Source organism: Sinohyriopsis cumingii, chromosome 14, assembly GCF_028554795.1.
Source record: "Sinohyriopsis cumingii isolate HCF-2022 chromosome 14, ASM2855479v2, whole genome shotgun sequence".
NCBI lineage: Eukaryota > Metazoa > Mollusca > Bivalvia > Unionida > Unionidae > Sinohyriopsis > Sinohyriopsis cumingii.
This window is the reverse complement of record NC_142974.1, coordinates 127972805-127988226: the sequence shown is the minus strand read 5'-3', so window position 1 is coordinate 127988226 and position 15422 is coordinate 127972805. Positions and strand designations below refer to the sequence as shown.

The window sequence follows — 15422 nt, the reverse complement described above, 5'->3', positions numbered from 1 at the left end:
TTATAATTATTATTTTAGTACTATGTCCCATCAAATTATGAAATCAGTGAAGAATAATATTTTTATTTTTATCCTGACATTATTCTGATAATGTTTATTCTGATAATAATATTTATTATTTAATTGTCTGTTTTCAGTATTATTTTCACGATTACGAGTATCATTCACCCTATGAAATTATAAATTTGAATGATTTTAACAATTACGAATACCATATACCCCATCAAATTATAAAATCTTAATGATTTTAACAATTGCGAGTATCATTGACCTATAATCTGGACGGGGATCAGTAAAATAAAATTATGTTGTAATATATTTATTTGTTCCTCGACAAAGTCAAGGATTATTATTATGTAAATTTTCTTTTGTTTTCGATGAGATTTTTATTATTTCGAGTATTATTTACACCATCAATTTGATGAAAGCGTTTGATAATCTGATTTAATTTGGGTAATATACCTATAAATTTGATGAAATTGTTTGATAATCTGAAAAATTATGAGGGTCATATACCCCATCAAATTATAAAATCTGAACGAGAATCAATAAAACATAAATTGTTACAATATATTTTATTTCTTCAGATCTTAAATCAAGCAAATGTCCGGATTGGTTAGAAAGTCTGAAATGTATCCTTGACAATAACGGATTATGACAGCGCAGATAAACAAGATTAATAGGTTCTTGTACAATCAAATAACCAGGAGGTACTTGAGTCGTAAATATATATAAAATATATCCTTTTTGATCCAGACTGGATTTTTCAAGATCAACTTCATAACTGACGTCAACTGCATCACATACAAGATTGACTACGACTGTTGAAGTTATATGAAATATGAGGACCTCAACCGTATGGATCATTGTTATGTTTGAGAATATTTGATGGCGGGTTTTTCTCCATGACTCGACGATTTTAGGAAAATATTTATTGATAAGATCGTTGATTTCTTCAGCTCATCAGCGGCAAATTCTGATACTCTGAATGTTAGTAAGTGTTCTTCTGTAATTGTATATGCTTTCAGGAATAACTGCTTAAATTTTTAGACATGAGATATATGATCACCATGGTAAATAACAATTTCGATGACAGTTTCATAGGCAAGTTCAAGGTCGGATATAAATGTTGTATTGTTGCGATTATCTGCTGTTTTATATCGTCACTGTAATATCGTGTGAGGCTTAGAAATAAATTTGCAATTGATTGAGCATATGTTTATCTTCTAACTCGATATCGCCGGAATATGCATCAATTTCTTGTTTAGGGGCCCCGAGTGGCCGTGTGGTCTAAAGCGCTCTCCGTCACGGATCACTGCCATCTCACCTCTGTCTGCGTGGGTTCGAGTCTCGGGCTCGGCCAGTGTGGATATGTGAGAAAGCTTGCCATTACCTTCTCGTGGGTCGGTGGTTCTTTCCGGGTTCTTCCTCTGCCATTAATACTGTCCGCCATGTATAGCCTATCTTGTGCTGAAAAATGGCGTTAAACCCTACAACAACAACAACAATTTCTAGTTTGACGAATTCCTCATCTCCTGCATATGAGTAAAACCAGTCAAATCTTAGGAAGCTTTGTACCATCAGACGCATTGAAATTATGTTCCGTAGTCCATTGTTCTTCTTTTCGATACTCTGGAAGTTTTATAAATATTTTTTTATCTGTGATGAATTCAGTAAGTTTTGGTTCTAACGGTCCTTGATATTTTGGCAGAATTTATGGCCATCCTAATACTGTTCGGATTGATGATTGATATAGATCTCCAAGGTAATATAGCAAATGTATTTCTATTGTGGTTGGTTTGTGAACAGTGACATCTATTTTGGATTCTTTTCCTGTTTTCGATTTGATTCTGCACTGAAATTCATCATTGATTTGTTCAATTTGATAACTACCCATGGGAATAATAACAACTTGCGGGGCCCCGAGTGGCCAAGTGGTCTAAAGCGCTCTCCGTTACGGATCACTGCCATCTCACCTCTGTCTTCGTAGGTTCAAGTCTTGGATTCGGCTAATGTGGGTATGTGAGAAAGCTTGCCAGTAGCTTCTCGAGGGTCGGTGGTTCTTTCCGGGGATTTCCTGGGTTCTTCCTCTACCATTAATACTGGCCGCCATGTATAGCCTATCGTGTGCTGAAAAATGGCGTTAAACCCTACAACAACACCAACTTACCAATTTGGAGTTCAATCTGGTTTATTTTTATTTCCAAATACAAGCGAATTATTTGCTGGTAATCTACCGAATGATTTTGATCTGATATTTGGCCAGCTGTAATATACTCGTAATTGCGCTAGCACTATTTCTTTCGCTAGAATTGCAGTTGGAAAATTAACACTAAATTCAGGATTAGTTGAACTTGCTGATATCATCGCGGTTTTCAGTGGAGTTGTATTAACGACAATATCTTCTAGTAATTCGTCTGGCTTTGACATTATTATTATTATTATTATTATTGTTATTATTATTTTCTAAATCATGATTATTCGGATCTCGTGTAGTGCCTTCAGTGTAGATTTTAATCATCTTGGCAAATACAGCGTCTGAGATTCTTCCATCGCTAAGGCCTGACGATATTAACAAAGACAATTTGGAATACGCTGTTGTTGTTGTATGTAGTTTTATTATATCTTCATGCAATTTTTGCATTTGTGCATGTTGATATTTTCTTCACAATAATATTGAGAATTTCAGCAATTGTTGTTGCACTTGAAACACAAGTCGTTCCACTAATAACAGCTGACACAGAACAAGCAATTATATCAATAACAATTATGTGTCTATTGTCTTTTTTTTATACTTTTATTGTATATTTTTCAATGATATTTTTCAGTTTTGTTTGCCATTCACATACTTATTTATTTCACTCTGAATATTGATTTGAAGGCTCGTTATTTAATTAGGTAGGAATTTAGCTACTAATTCAAGAAACCAACAATAAATCAAGCAAACTTTCTTTTTTATTGGGTTCCATTACAATTGTCTCCTCACTGTTTTGCTCCAACATCAATGACATAATTCCAGGAGATCCAACTGTCGAAGTCAGTAGTGGATAATGCTGTGAAATTGTAGAAGATATTGTAAATGTTGTAATGCCAAGTACTGAGGGCCTGTATATACCAGTAACCTCAGCTCGATGTTTGATAGATTTATTAAGTGGTGACCATAATGCTTGCCCAGACGCTACTGTATATACTACACAATTGGTAATGTTTTTTATGTCAACGAGTTTAATATCGATGGCTGGCGGACTTCCAAAACATTCATTAATGGATCTATTTATGTTTCTACAAAAACTCATAAACAATGGTACATGACGATGCTTAGAATAATCAGTTCTAAATGAGATCATTTCATTATTAACTGAAATTTGTAAGTTCATCATTGGAAGGATGTATTTCTTCGTTACAGCGTCAGTCTGATTTTGGTTCTCCAAGATCAGTAATTTCATTATAGCCCATTTCATACCGAATTTAACTGAGTTGATCCATAATTATCCGAATAACCTCCCGAGTTACTTTATGCTCCAGCCAATCAAACACTGGTGGGCACATGTACATAACATAATGGCGTCCATTGTTGTTTAGAAATATTTCAGAAATAAAATTAATTAAATGATTTAAATTTATATATAAATTATCCACATACTTTCAAAAACAAATCTGATAAACTCATATGAAACGCATTTTATTATAGTGACCTTTCGGATGCACAGAAATAGTTTGAACAACTTGCTCTTTGCCTGTCAGGATTAAATTTGTTTACTTCGACACCGTTTCCTTGCTTACATGTACATGTCCAGATGTAAACAGCTCAGAGCTACCTTTTCGTATGGGTTTGAAATCCGCCTTGGTTTCCGGAAAATAAGACAGGATGGTTCCAATATTAAACTTCGTCAATATCTGCGGCAGCATCACTGTTGAATATGCATTTTTCAACTCGATAAACGATGTTGAAATAGTTACAGAAGTTGATGCTGATGCTGAAGCGTCCGCCATATTTTGCCCACCACCTATTATGGTCAGCTGACCACTCGCCACATGATCAAAATTCCGAGCAAATTACGAAGTTCACCGAAGTCTGCATGAAATGGGCTATTAGACATATTGAGAGAACCAGTCACTGTATCACCCGATTTTTGTACTTGACCATGAATATTATCTAATATTGTTGACATAATAACACTGGGTTTAATTTTTCCATTACTGTCAAATACAGCTATGCAATTTTCAGTTACTCCGTTCATTATAATGCTAATATCTTTCTATGAAATTTTCCTTGCTTACCTTGAAATACAACCACTTCGTTTGGATCTACATTTGCAAGATTTAATAATTCTGATATTTCATCACTAATCTGTTTACTCACAATCTCATGAGTTATTCAGTCGGGTTTTTTTTTTTGTTTTTGTTTAAGGGAAGATCTTCCGTAAATATCTATCATTATACTTTAAAACCTGTTTAAAACAATGCCTCTACTTGTATAATCGTGCATGACTTTATGAGGTGGTAATGTTGATGATGAGGCAGCATTAAGTACAGCAATTACTTCACGGCCACATATTGGCGGATTGGTTATTGTATGTGTTGGTAATGTTGAATGCCAGACTGGAATTTTTATTGTTTATGTAATTTAAAAATTCTTTTGGTGGCACTAATCCATACGAATCAAAATAAACAATTCCTCGTGGATCAATTACGTATGCAACCCATTGAGAGCACTTGGACCAGAACTTCCATCGAGATTAATGATATCGGTTTCAACATTGGTTGTTTTTGGTAATTGATCACGCATAGAAACACCTATTAAGTCTTTTATATTTAATATTTTAGAGCATCAAGTAAATCAAATTTGGACATAGTAAGAAAATGATTTGCATTTAACGAGTGTTCCAGGAAGTCTCAGACCTTTTCCGTACCAATTGGGGGTTCCTGGTAATCTTAGACCCTTTCCTTTTATTTTTTTTTAGAAAACTTTATTCCTTTTCCAGTTGCTTTCTTTAATGCCATTCCAGCAGCAATTCCAACAGCACCAAGTGCAGCTGCCTTTACAATGACAGGTGCGGCTGCAGCTATTAAAGCTGGTATAGCTGCAAGAAGTGGAAATATACCACCTATTTTAACAGTATCTTTAATGGTACCAGCAGAAAGATTGAGTTTGATGCCAGTCTTTGTTTAGCTTCATTAAAGTGCCTAAGCTGACGTTCTAACAATGATAGTTTATTTGAACCATTTGTAATTTGTTTTTTTTAGTGATATGTTTATTCCACAATTCTTTTTTATGCTGATTGTAGCATTTTAGTTTGACCAGGAGTCAAACTGACACTAACATAATGATATGACATTAAATTACATGTTTTCTACTGGGCATCAATGACTCTCATTCATCCACCAAAACTTTCATGTAACATTGCTTTACCTGAAAGTATGACAGCAATTGTTCTATAATCAGTAACACCAGCTGGTAGTGATCTTATTTGAGCTAACAAATGTACGTCAATGACTGACTGTCCAGACAAATCTAAATGTTCCAGTGAGAAGTATTAGATCGGATACGTCGAGAAATCAAGCTGAGATATTTTCAAACCAGAAGTAACATTCTGATCATGCTCCATAAATGTCATCAAACAATGACAAGCATGTGCAACATGATTATTTTCAAATTCCAGCAACACTTCTTCAGGTGGTTCTTGATGTCTATTTATTCTTAAAGAAACTTCATAACTCCAAGCTTATCAAATATTGTATGATTATGTATTTGAGAATTGTCGTCAGATATCTTGAAAGGCTATAAATACATGTTGTGGTGCTGAAACTCCCTGCTGTGATGCAATCTGCCATGCAAATGCGCCAACAGCTGTGATTGTGATCGAGTCTGTAGTCATCGTCAACCATGACAGTGTTGATTTACTGTCCACTGTCCATAAAAGAAAGCAACCGTTGGTTTTGAGCAAGTGGTGGGGATATTACTGGCATCCACAACAAAAGTTTTGTCAGCATCACATTTCCATAAAGTGCCTCGGTTCCTGCTGGATCAACTCCTTCAGCGTGCCAGATAGCATCATCATTTGTGGAATTTAGAACGAGAACAACCGCATGTTTTTCCTTGAAGACAACCTTTCTAACATTTCTTTGATTGCTGAGAATACTTTACCGGCAACATCACCAACACCTTTCTCATGAATAATGTCAATAGCTTTTAATAATAATGGCTTTGCAATTGGTATTGCTTTTGGGGCAATCCTTCTGAAGATTCTCTAAACAACATCACCAAGTCCATCTCCATGGCTAACTTTATACATAAGTAATCGTGAAGTTATCACCGTGACCATGCTCAGTCCATGTAAGATCATCTTATTTTAGTCCTTGTACCAAATTGCTCTCAATCACTGTGATAATCATCAACGATTTCAATGAGAGATTGATATACATGAATGTCCATGATACCACCTGCAAACAATCATTGACAATTATCAGCTGCCTCATTAATGATTTCTGGGGAATTATTACCAGCTCATCTTCCACCAATCAGAATTTCAAGTCGATCAACATCAGCAAGGACATTGAGTAATAAGATCACTTCCTCGAGTAACAAGACTACTTCCTGTTGCTTCTTTTTTACTTTGTGAATGCAATTCCCTCCTTTGTCTAATTTCTTCAGATTCCAAATCTTTTTATTTCCTTGTTCGCTCAACCTCATTAAGTTTTGTCTTTGTTTCCTTTTCCTTTTTTTCTCTCGTTGCTTTTTTTTTTCAAGTTGCTGCTCAATTTCTTCGTATCTCTGTCCCCTTTCCTGCATTACGTGTTTAATATGCTCATGTACTATCTGACCAAAATTATTAACATATTTCTCAGATGATTTGCAGAGTATTAGTAGAGATGCGATATACAACCCTAATCCAATCGATAGATTTCGTTTTAACATATTCAGGTTTTACATACTTATCTCTTTCATAATATCCAAACATGACAATGTTACTTATTTGGTTTGGGTCTTTGATAGTGGTAATACCTTCAGGCATGAATTTATTTACAATTTTGGCAGAGGTTGTGGTTGAGGAGGTTGCTGGGGGTGGTTGAGCTGCTTGAATACGGCTAGCAATATCAGCAGGCAATGTTTCAAGAGCTCTATGAGTCGCCTCAGCTGCTGTAACAATTAGTTGGTTCAACAATTGGTTTAAACACTTGTTCTGCACCTTCTGCAAATTCAACCTCAGCTTCTTGATGAGCTTGTAATTTTTGTTTGACAGAATCACGAACTGGAAGATATTTCTTAATTACCTCTAATCACTATCAGGCCAGTATAGCTGTGCGAGACTCCATTTTTTGTGTACAATCATACATTATTATTTTATAGCAGCAGGGAGGATGCGACCAAAAAAAGTGTCGCGGTGGGTAAACAAAACACAAATTTTGAAAAACACAAATGACAAAGATAGAGATCGATTAATCAACACATCCTCCCACTCTGTAGGTGGCTGATGTAGGGCTGACAATTCTTTGAATTTGCTGCCCAGCATTCTGCATGCGTACAGTAGACACCTGCATGGGAGATTTTCTGCATCCTAGATCAAATATTTTTGTCGAAACACACCTAATTAATGGTTTGTGAGACTGTCTTCGACTCCACCATTTTGTGTTTCATCATGTACCTCTTCAGTGTGGCATGCTTCCAAAATGTTTGATCACAAACTTCACATTTGATCGGTTTATCTCCAGTATGTATCATCGTGTGTCTTCATATTACTATACTGAACAAACATTTTACCACAAACTTCACATTTGATCGGTTTATCTCCAGTATGTATCATCGTGTGTCTTCATATTACTATACTGAACAAACATTTTACCACAAACTTCACATTTGATCGGTTTATCTCCAGTATGTCTTCATATTATATACTGAACAAACATTTTATCACAAACTTCACATTTGAATGTTTTATCTCCAGTATGTATCTTCATGTGTGTCTTCAAATAACTACTGTCCCTAAACATTTTAACACAAACTTCACATTTGAATGGTTTATCTCCTGTATGTATCCTTGTGTGTTTTTGTAATCCACTACTAACCCCGGCTGTAGAATGTCCATCATATTCCATGAAAAACGATGGAAAACGCTGGAAAATTCTAGCATGGAAAACGCTGGAGTATTTGGACTAATATTCCAGCCTCTGTCCAGGGTAGGCTGGAAAACCCTGAACAATTCTTGCATGGAAAACGCTGGACAATTCTAGCATGGAAAACGCTGGAGTATTTGGACTATTATTCCAGGCTATGTCCAGGGTAGGCTGGAAAACCCTGGACAATTCTAGCATGGAAAACGCTGGAAAATTCTAGCATGGAAAACGCTGGAGTATTTGGACTAATATTCCAGCCTCTGTTCAGGGTAGGCTGGAAAACCCTGGACAATTCTAGCATGGAAAACGCTGGAAAATTCTAGCATGGAAAACGCTGGAGTATTTGGACTAATATTCCAGCCTATGTCCAGGGTAGGCTGGAAAACCCTGGACAATTCTAGCATGGAAAACGCTGGAAAATTCTATCATGGAAAACGCTGGAGCATTTGGACTAATATTCCAGCCTCTGTCCAGGGTAGGCTGGAAAACCCTGGACAATTCTAGCATGGAAAACGATGGAAAACCCTGGACAATTCTAGCATGGAAAATGCTGGAGCATTTGGACTAATATTCAAGTCTTTATCCAGGGTAGGCTGGAAAACCCTGGACAACACTAAAATTTAGCTGAAAATTGTTGAAATATTTTATGAAAACGAGATTTTTAACAGTGATGCAATTTTTATTTGATGATAATTTCAAGAAGAACATGATCCAAATTACCCCAACCAACTCTTTGTATTGACTGTGATGTTTAGTAACTTTTAAACAAGGAAACAAAAATTAAAAACTATACTTGTCACTGGTAGCTTAATAGGTTGTGCACTAGTATTCAGTAGACAACATGGCTTAAGTTGTCATAAATGTCGCTACACTTCTACTGGTGACATAAAATCCAGATTACTGGCTCCTTAACATCATCCGAGTTTCTAAAAATATGTTCTCTTACTCTAGTTATAGTTTGAATTTATTCTGAAGCAATCTTAACAACAAAATAACAGAAATTCACGTTAATTTCTATCTCAATTTTAATTTAAAAAATTTAAAATATTTCTTTTTACACGTGTTGTTTCATAGTTCATTCACCACATTTCTTATTTTTCTGTTGTCACCACTGGAGTCTGTGGAATTGATGGTACTCTTGATGGTTTAACCAAATCGCAAAGCTTCTGTCTCACCATCACCTCCCCAATGTTATACTTCTCCTTCATGATTTCTGAAATACAAATCATTGTATATTAATGAATCGAATCAAGCAAGATTTCAAATTTATTTCAATCCCAAAAATATATATATATATATATAGAGAGAGAGAGAGAGAGAGAGACAGACAGACAGAGACAGAGGCACAGAGAGAGAGAGAGAGGGAGAGAGAGGGGAGTGAGAGAATGAGAGTTATGCCTGAAACATTTCATGCAATTACAGTACTTTTACAATCCCTGAGGTTGGTAATTGTAATGAGGCACTTGGCTTGATGACTAACTTGATAGGCTTAAAAACCTGTGGTTTCCATCACAAATTAAACTGGCTAGCTAACTGCTCCTGTGGCCCAAGTCTAAGTGGTTAGAGCGCCTGCTACGGGTGTGAGAGGTCACAGGTTTGAACCCTTAACCGAGTCATACCAAAGACTTATTAAAAAATGGTACTATTAGCTGCCTCGCCTAGTTCTCAGCATTAACCCTTTACCTCATGCAAGCATCTTTTGACGCCTCTACTCCATTCACATGGAAGCGCCTTTTGACGCCCACTGTAAACATCAGCCATTTTAAGCCGGTTTTCATAGCGCCACCTTCGGGGAAAACCCCCATTTAGATACTACATTCATTTCTGTGAATGACAATCACATCAGATCACGTGGTCACTGTTTATGCCCTGGTCGATATCTGCTATTTAAAGTAACTGGGTCATAATCTCCACTCTCCAAAATGGAGGTCGCGGATTTCATTCAGTACTTACGAAGTTTTCACGATTAGAATCAGAACTACGAAAGATTCAATAACTTAGGTAAAGGCTCTGATAATGATGCAGGCAGCAATTAGTTTTCATAAATTATCAAATTCAGATGACTTAGTGATGTAGATGCAGACGACAAATTGTAAATTTGAAGTATGAGAAATGGCAGCTACGATTGGTCACGCGGCCTCCCTGACATGACGGTGAATGAGTCCTCTCAAGATTTTAAAGCACGTAAAAAATTCTTCAGTGAAAAATAATTACGCAGCTATAACAATCAGACTTTTAATCTTAAATTTTTCCACACATAATAGATGTGTACCAAAAATGTAAAATGGTTACAATTGCTGTTTAACATAAAATACACTACATTGCTTAACAGTTAACAGGCAGGCCTATGCGTATGGAGTCGAATAGGTAACAGGTGCTCTATTTATAGCATGCTGCACTTTGTAATTATGCTCTATAAGGTAAATGGTTAAGAGGTTAGTGTTAGGACTGGTCAACCTGGTGTCAAGATAATGTGAATGGGTGGGAGACATTATGCTACATGTCTGTGGCATGATATCCCAGTGCTAGACATCACTATAAATTGCCACACTGCAGACATCGTAGCGATGTGACTAAACATTTGTTAAAGCTACGTTACTAAACATCTGAATCACGCACACACAAACTGGCTACCATATACATGCAGTTGTGATTATACCATTTAAACTGAAAGTAGATTTACATTGTCCATTTGAATATTGCCTGTCTACACTATAATGTTTCAAGTAGTAGTTGTGTATACGTTTAAATTTCATAATAATGTTCCAGCCTTAGTTCATAAAAAAATTTTGTTACAATTTGGCATATATTTTGTCATAGGTTAACAAAGTTTAAAACGCATGGTTAATAATTTAAAATATACCATAAATTATTTGAATTCTGGACTGTTCTTGGAGAGGTGACCTTGTGTGTACTTATTATTGGCTCTTGCCCCAGTTAGTGTCTTGCCAATATATTCACCAGAGCTGTACAGCATTCTGAATATTTATTTAGCAGCTTTGTTAAAATCCAAAATTTGACATATTTCTGCCTCATGCTGGGTGTGAAAAAAAATTTAATCCAAATTTTCACCATGATGATTCATATGCACTAAGTTTCTGATATATTTACTTATCTACATACACAACTCCAGGTTACAGCTAATGTTCTAGACATTTGAATTTGAAACAAATGTGGTATTACCTCTCGCTTGCTTAATTCAAATTAAAAGATCGAAGAATTTCAATGAAGCTGTCGCCATCAAGTTGTTTACATAACTGTGCCTTGCCACTTTTTTTCTGAAATTAAAGGACACAAACTAAACAAGTATTTTTGGTGAGGAAAAATGATAATCATTTCCAACAGTTTACAACTGTACATTCTTATTAATTATACAATAAGTTACTATTAAATATTACTGAAATGGCTGAATATAAATTGGATAGTCAGAAACAAGCCATAATCTGAATTGAAGATTAATTGGAAAAGAGATCTACCGGTAGATTTCCGAGTCACAGTCTAAAATTAATTAAAACAAATATAACTTATTGCTACAAATAGCACACTGTCTGGAAAATAATAACGAAAATGTAAAAAATACAAATACCAGTCAGATCATTAATAATATCAAGGGTCAATAAAATTTAAAGTGAAATTTACAATTTGGAAATGTATATTCGCAAGGCCGGCACGTACCAACTTTTTTGAACGACAGACACGAGATGACTGGTCATTGTGCATTAGGATAAGTAAAAAATGTTGCCAATTATGTAAACAAAGCTTAAAACATAACACACACCTTTCAATATCCTTACAAGTTTGACGTTTAATTTATCAGTCTTCAAACAGCATGAAAAAAAGAAATTGTTCCATAGGATATATTTCGTAATAGCTTTCCGTAAATTTACGTCACGCGAAGTCTTTCGCAGCTAAAGTACTTGGCGGCCGTGCAAATAATTTTGCTACAATTGGACTGAGTAATGACTTACCTGCTATTTTCGCAATAATACACTCATGGTATCCCTTGAATCCACGACAAACCGCCATCACTTTCTCTCCCGTGCGATATTCCTTCATTTCTTTTCGTGGCGAGCGTACATCAGCCATACAGATTATGCCTCCCTGAATGGGACGATCATTCACCCATATAACCAGTGATATTTCTGGTTCAGTGGTCATCTTAAAATCCTGGGATATTTTATATTATACAATTTCAATGACACTCCAATCGAAAATTGCGCCCAAATTCTAGACTGGTTATCCAAATCGTATTTCGGTGCCAAATTTTGGAACCAAAATTTACAGAAACGGTTTTTTTGTTTGTTTTTTTTTTTCTTTTTACAGAAAATTTGGTTCTAACGCATGAAATCGAAATATGCCGGCTTTTTCAATGTAGTAATTGGTTAGAAAAAAATAAGTTCTTAATTTTATATCCCATCATAGTCAGCTTCATCAGCCATCATCATACGGAACAACCTCGGCTATTTCTGCGTGACAAAAACGTGACTCCGATACGCGAAGGCGAGTACTTGACAGAAAAATCAGACATTTTGTTCTCTTTTGATTTATGATTTATCTAAAGAGTTAATATCTATACATCGGATACCAACGCCGTGATTTGGATATGTTGGGGAATGATTGGTTTACAGTAAAGTGGTTTTAGAAGACAAAGTTTACGACCAAGAGGCAATATCGTGTCGAGGTGTGGAACACAAATGGAAAGACAACACAAATTGGACACCCAAATATTATAGGTGAGTATGAGATAAACGGAGTCTCGACTTTATCTCGTTTGCCCAAGTATAAACTGACTATATGATTAACCGCCCAACACTATATATGTATGACTGGTAATTAAATTGTAAGCAAGTATTTCAATAAATGTGAAAAGATATACAAGGTCAAAAACAAGTTTCCTTTTGCACCAGTTGTAAAATTAGAGTAGGTATTTTTGTTTTTCAATATATATGTATATATAACTTTCAAAGCAACCTAATTTGTGGAATTTTATTTTAACAGCCATAACCTTGTAATTGTCAGTCTTGGAAATGTTAACTCCAGTGATACATGTAAGCCCAAACAGGGACTGCTCTGGTATTATGATAAAGTTGTGAATTTCTTGAGTATTTGTAGATCTAGTCCAAAAAGGTCTTTAGGTTACTGCTAAATTTTCAGACTGCTACATATATAAGTAAAATCATAACTTAAGTAACTTAAGTCCTGGAAAAAGAAATTTTGAAAAATTTCACATTAATCTTAGCAAGATTAAAATGTACACAAGTTTTACCGTGAAGATGATTTTTGAACGATATGTTAATGTTTTAATCAGTCTGACTGTACAGTCTGTAAACGTTTTAATGCTGTTTGTGTATTACAGGTACTGGTGTTCAGGACAAAATATATAAGCAGTTTAAGCAGTTTGAAGTTACTTCCACAAAGTCCATTCCTAAAAGCACTATGTACTGGAGGAAGAGAAAACAATGGTAATTTCAGGAGTAATAGAGAGTTTTTTTACATTTTAAATAATGTCTGCAGCTGTCTCCCACAACAATGTTTATTTGTGTGAAGATAAGCATTATTCTTTATACATTTGTTCTTACCTAGTACATTCACAGCTTAACATGGCTCATATCTTAAACACAGTTTCATTATCATATCAATAATTTAAGGAATAAACAAATTTCACTATACAACACTAAGTGGAATTTTCAGAGTTCAACAAACTCTGAGTATATGGTGAAATCATTCAGTATTTACAGACAGAATATTCAGTGTGCATGTTTGAACAGAACATTCACTCTGTATGGGTTATCCAACACACCATACACAATATATGCACAATGTACACCATATTTAACCAAATCAGCCAATTACAGAAATTCCAGGAAATATCTGATCAGTATTGATTCTTGCAGAACAAGATATAATAATTTATTGTTATGCATTGTCATACTTAAGTTTTTAATTATTTAAAATGTTAAATATAATTTTTACTTTCATTTTTCTTATAATGCCCTAAAATGTTATGAAACTTGAGTTGTTTTTCTGAAAACATCACATACATTTATGAAGTGTATGTTGTATCACATGTACTTTGTATGATTGAGTATATTATTGTGTATCAATTACTTGTCATTTACATGCATTCATTGTGTATCATGTTTGCATTACCCATGTTTAAATGATGCATGCATTAACATTGGATTTGTCAAACTAAATTACTGTAACAGTGTAATATTAACTGTACATATTCAATTCCCACAACAAAACAATAATGTTTGAATGTTAAGATTTTAATATGAATTATACATGTTCACTCAAATTTGTATTTCTCATTACAGTGTTGTTGATCTAGGTGAATCCAGTTCTGTTGGTCTTGGATATTATGAAATTGGTGACTGTACGTAATACTAATCTTCAAATATAATGAGAATATCAACAGATGAACCAACTAGATATGGTGACAGTGACCTGAGTTTTTCATCTGACTCAGAAGAAAGTATAGAGTTTTAATCAAGTTCAGACAACGAACAGTATCATCAGGTGAATGAAGCAACTCAGTCTTACCCATCTCATGTCACAGATCCCCCACTTTATGTCATAGCCCCATAACAAGATATATATTGTAGTGAAATCACAAAGTCTGAACATGTTATTGTCCTTGGGGCTTTGCCAACAAGACATAATTTGTCAGATGCTAAATATGTGACCTTTTGGACTTAATTCAGTTGCATCTTCCTTCAGCAAACACAGGATTGACAATTGTCAAAGATTTGAAGGAAAAATGTGAATTCAGTAAGGAGTATCTCAAATACAATTTTTATTGTGGGATCTGCAAAAAATTGTACTCCGATAAAGAAGAAATGTGTGAAACTAGGGGTTGTACAGGTGTACATAACTAATAATTATGAGCAAACATCTCTTTGGAATGAAGTTGGCTCTGACAAGAATGAAGACTTCCTTTCATCATCAAAAATAGGATCAAGTGTCTTTGAGAACCTATTATTGTTGTTGAAATTGGAAATGCCATTTATGGTACTGTTCTCCCCAATCATCATGAAAAGGACTAAAATGGCTCTCACCATTGCACAGCAGAATTTCATACTTATACACTGTAGTGTCAAGCTCAAGTGGTGAACAGATTTGGACATATTTATGATTTTATATGCACCAGATATTTTCTGGTCAGGATTTAACTAATTTTTCAGGATATCTTTTCATACATGTATAGTTTGTGTTACACCAACATTTTTGTATAGTGATGTTCTTTTGATAATGAACATTTAATTACATATGTGGTACATACAATAAATGATGTACTACTTCAA

General features: G+C 34.9%; 2 long non-coding RNA genes across 2 annotated transcripts; one reads left to right on the top strand and one right to left on the bottom strand.

The window, feature by feature from the left end:
• Window positions 1-9122: 9122 nt before the first annotated feature.
• LOC149784820 (uncharacterized) lies at window positions 9123-12409 on the bottom strand. The gene is made up of 3 exons (XR_016413964.1): window positions 12084-12409; window positions 11299-11393; window positions 9123-9328 (listed from the first exon to the last, which is right to left on the bottom strand). It is a non-coding gene; the product is annotated as an uncharacterized LOC149784820 (long non-coding RNA).
• A 301-nt stretch (window positions 12410-12710) lies between these two features.
• On the top strand, window positions 12711-15422 carry LOC149784819 (uncharacterized). Its single transcript, XR_016413966.1, has 3 exons — window positions 12711-12848; window positions 13472-13577; window positions 14436-15422. It is a non-coding gene; the product is annotated as an uncharacterized LOC149784819 (long non-coding RNA).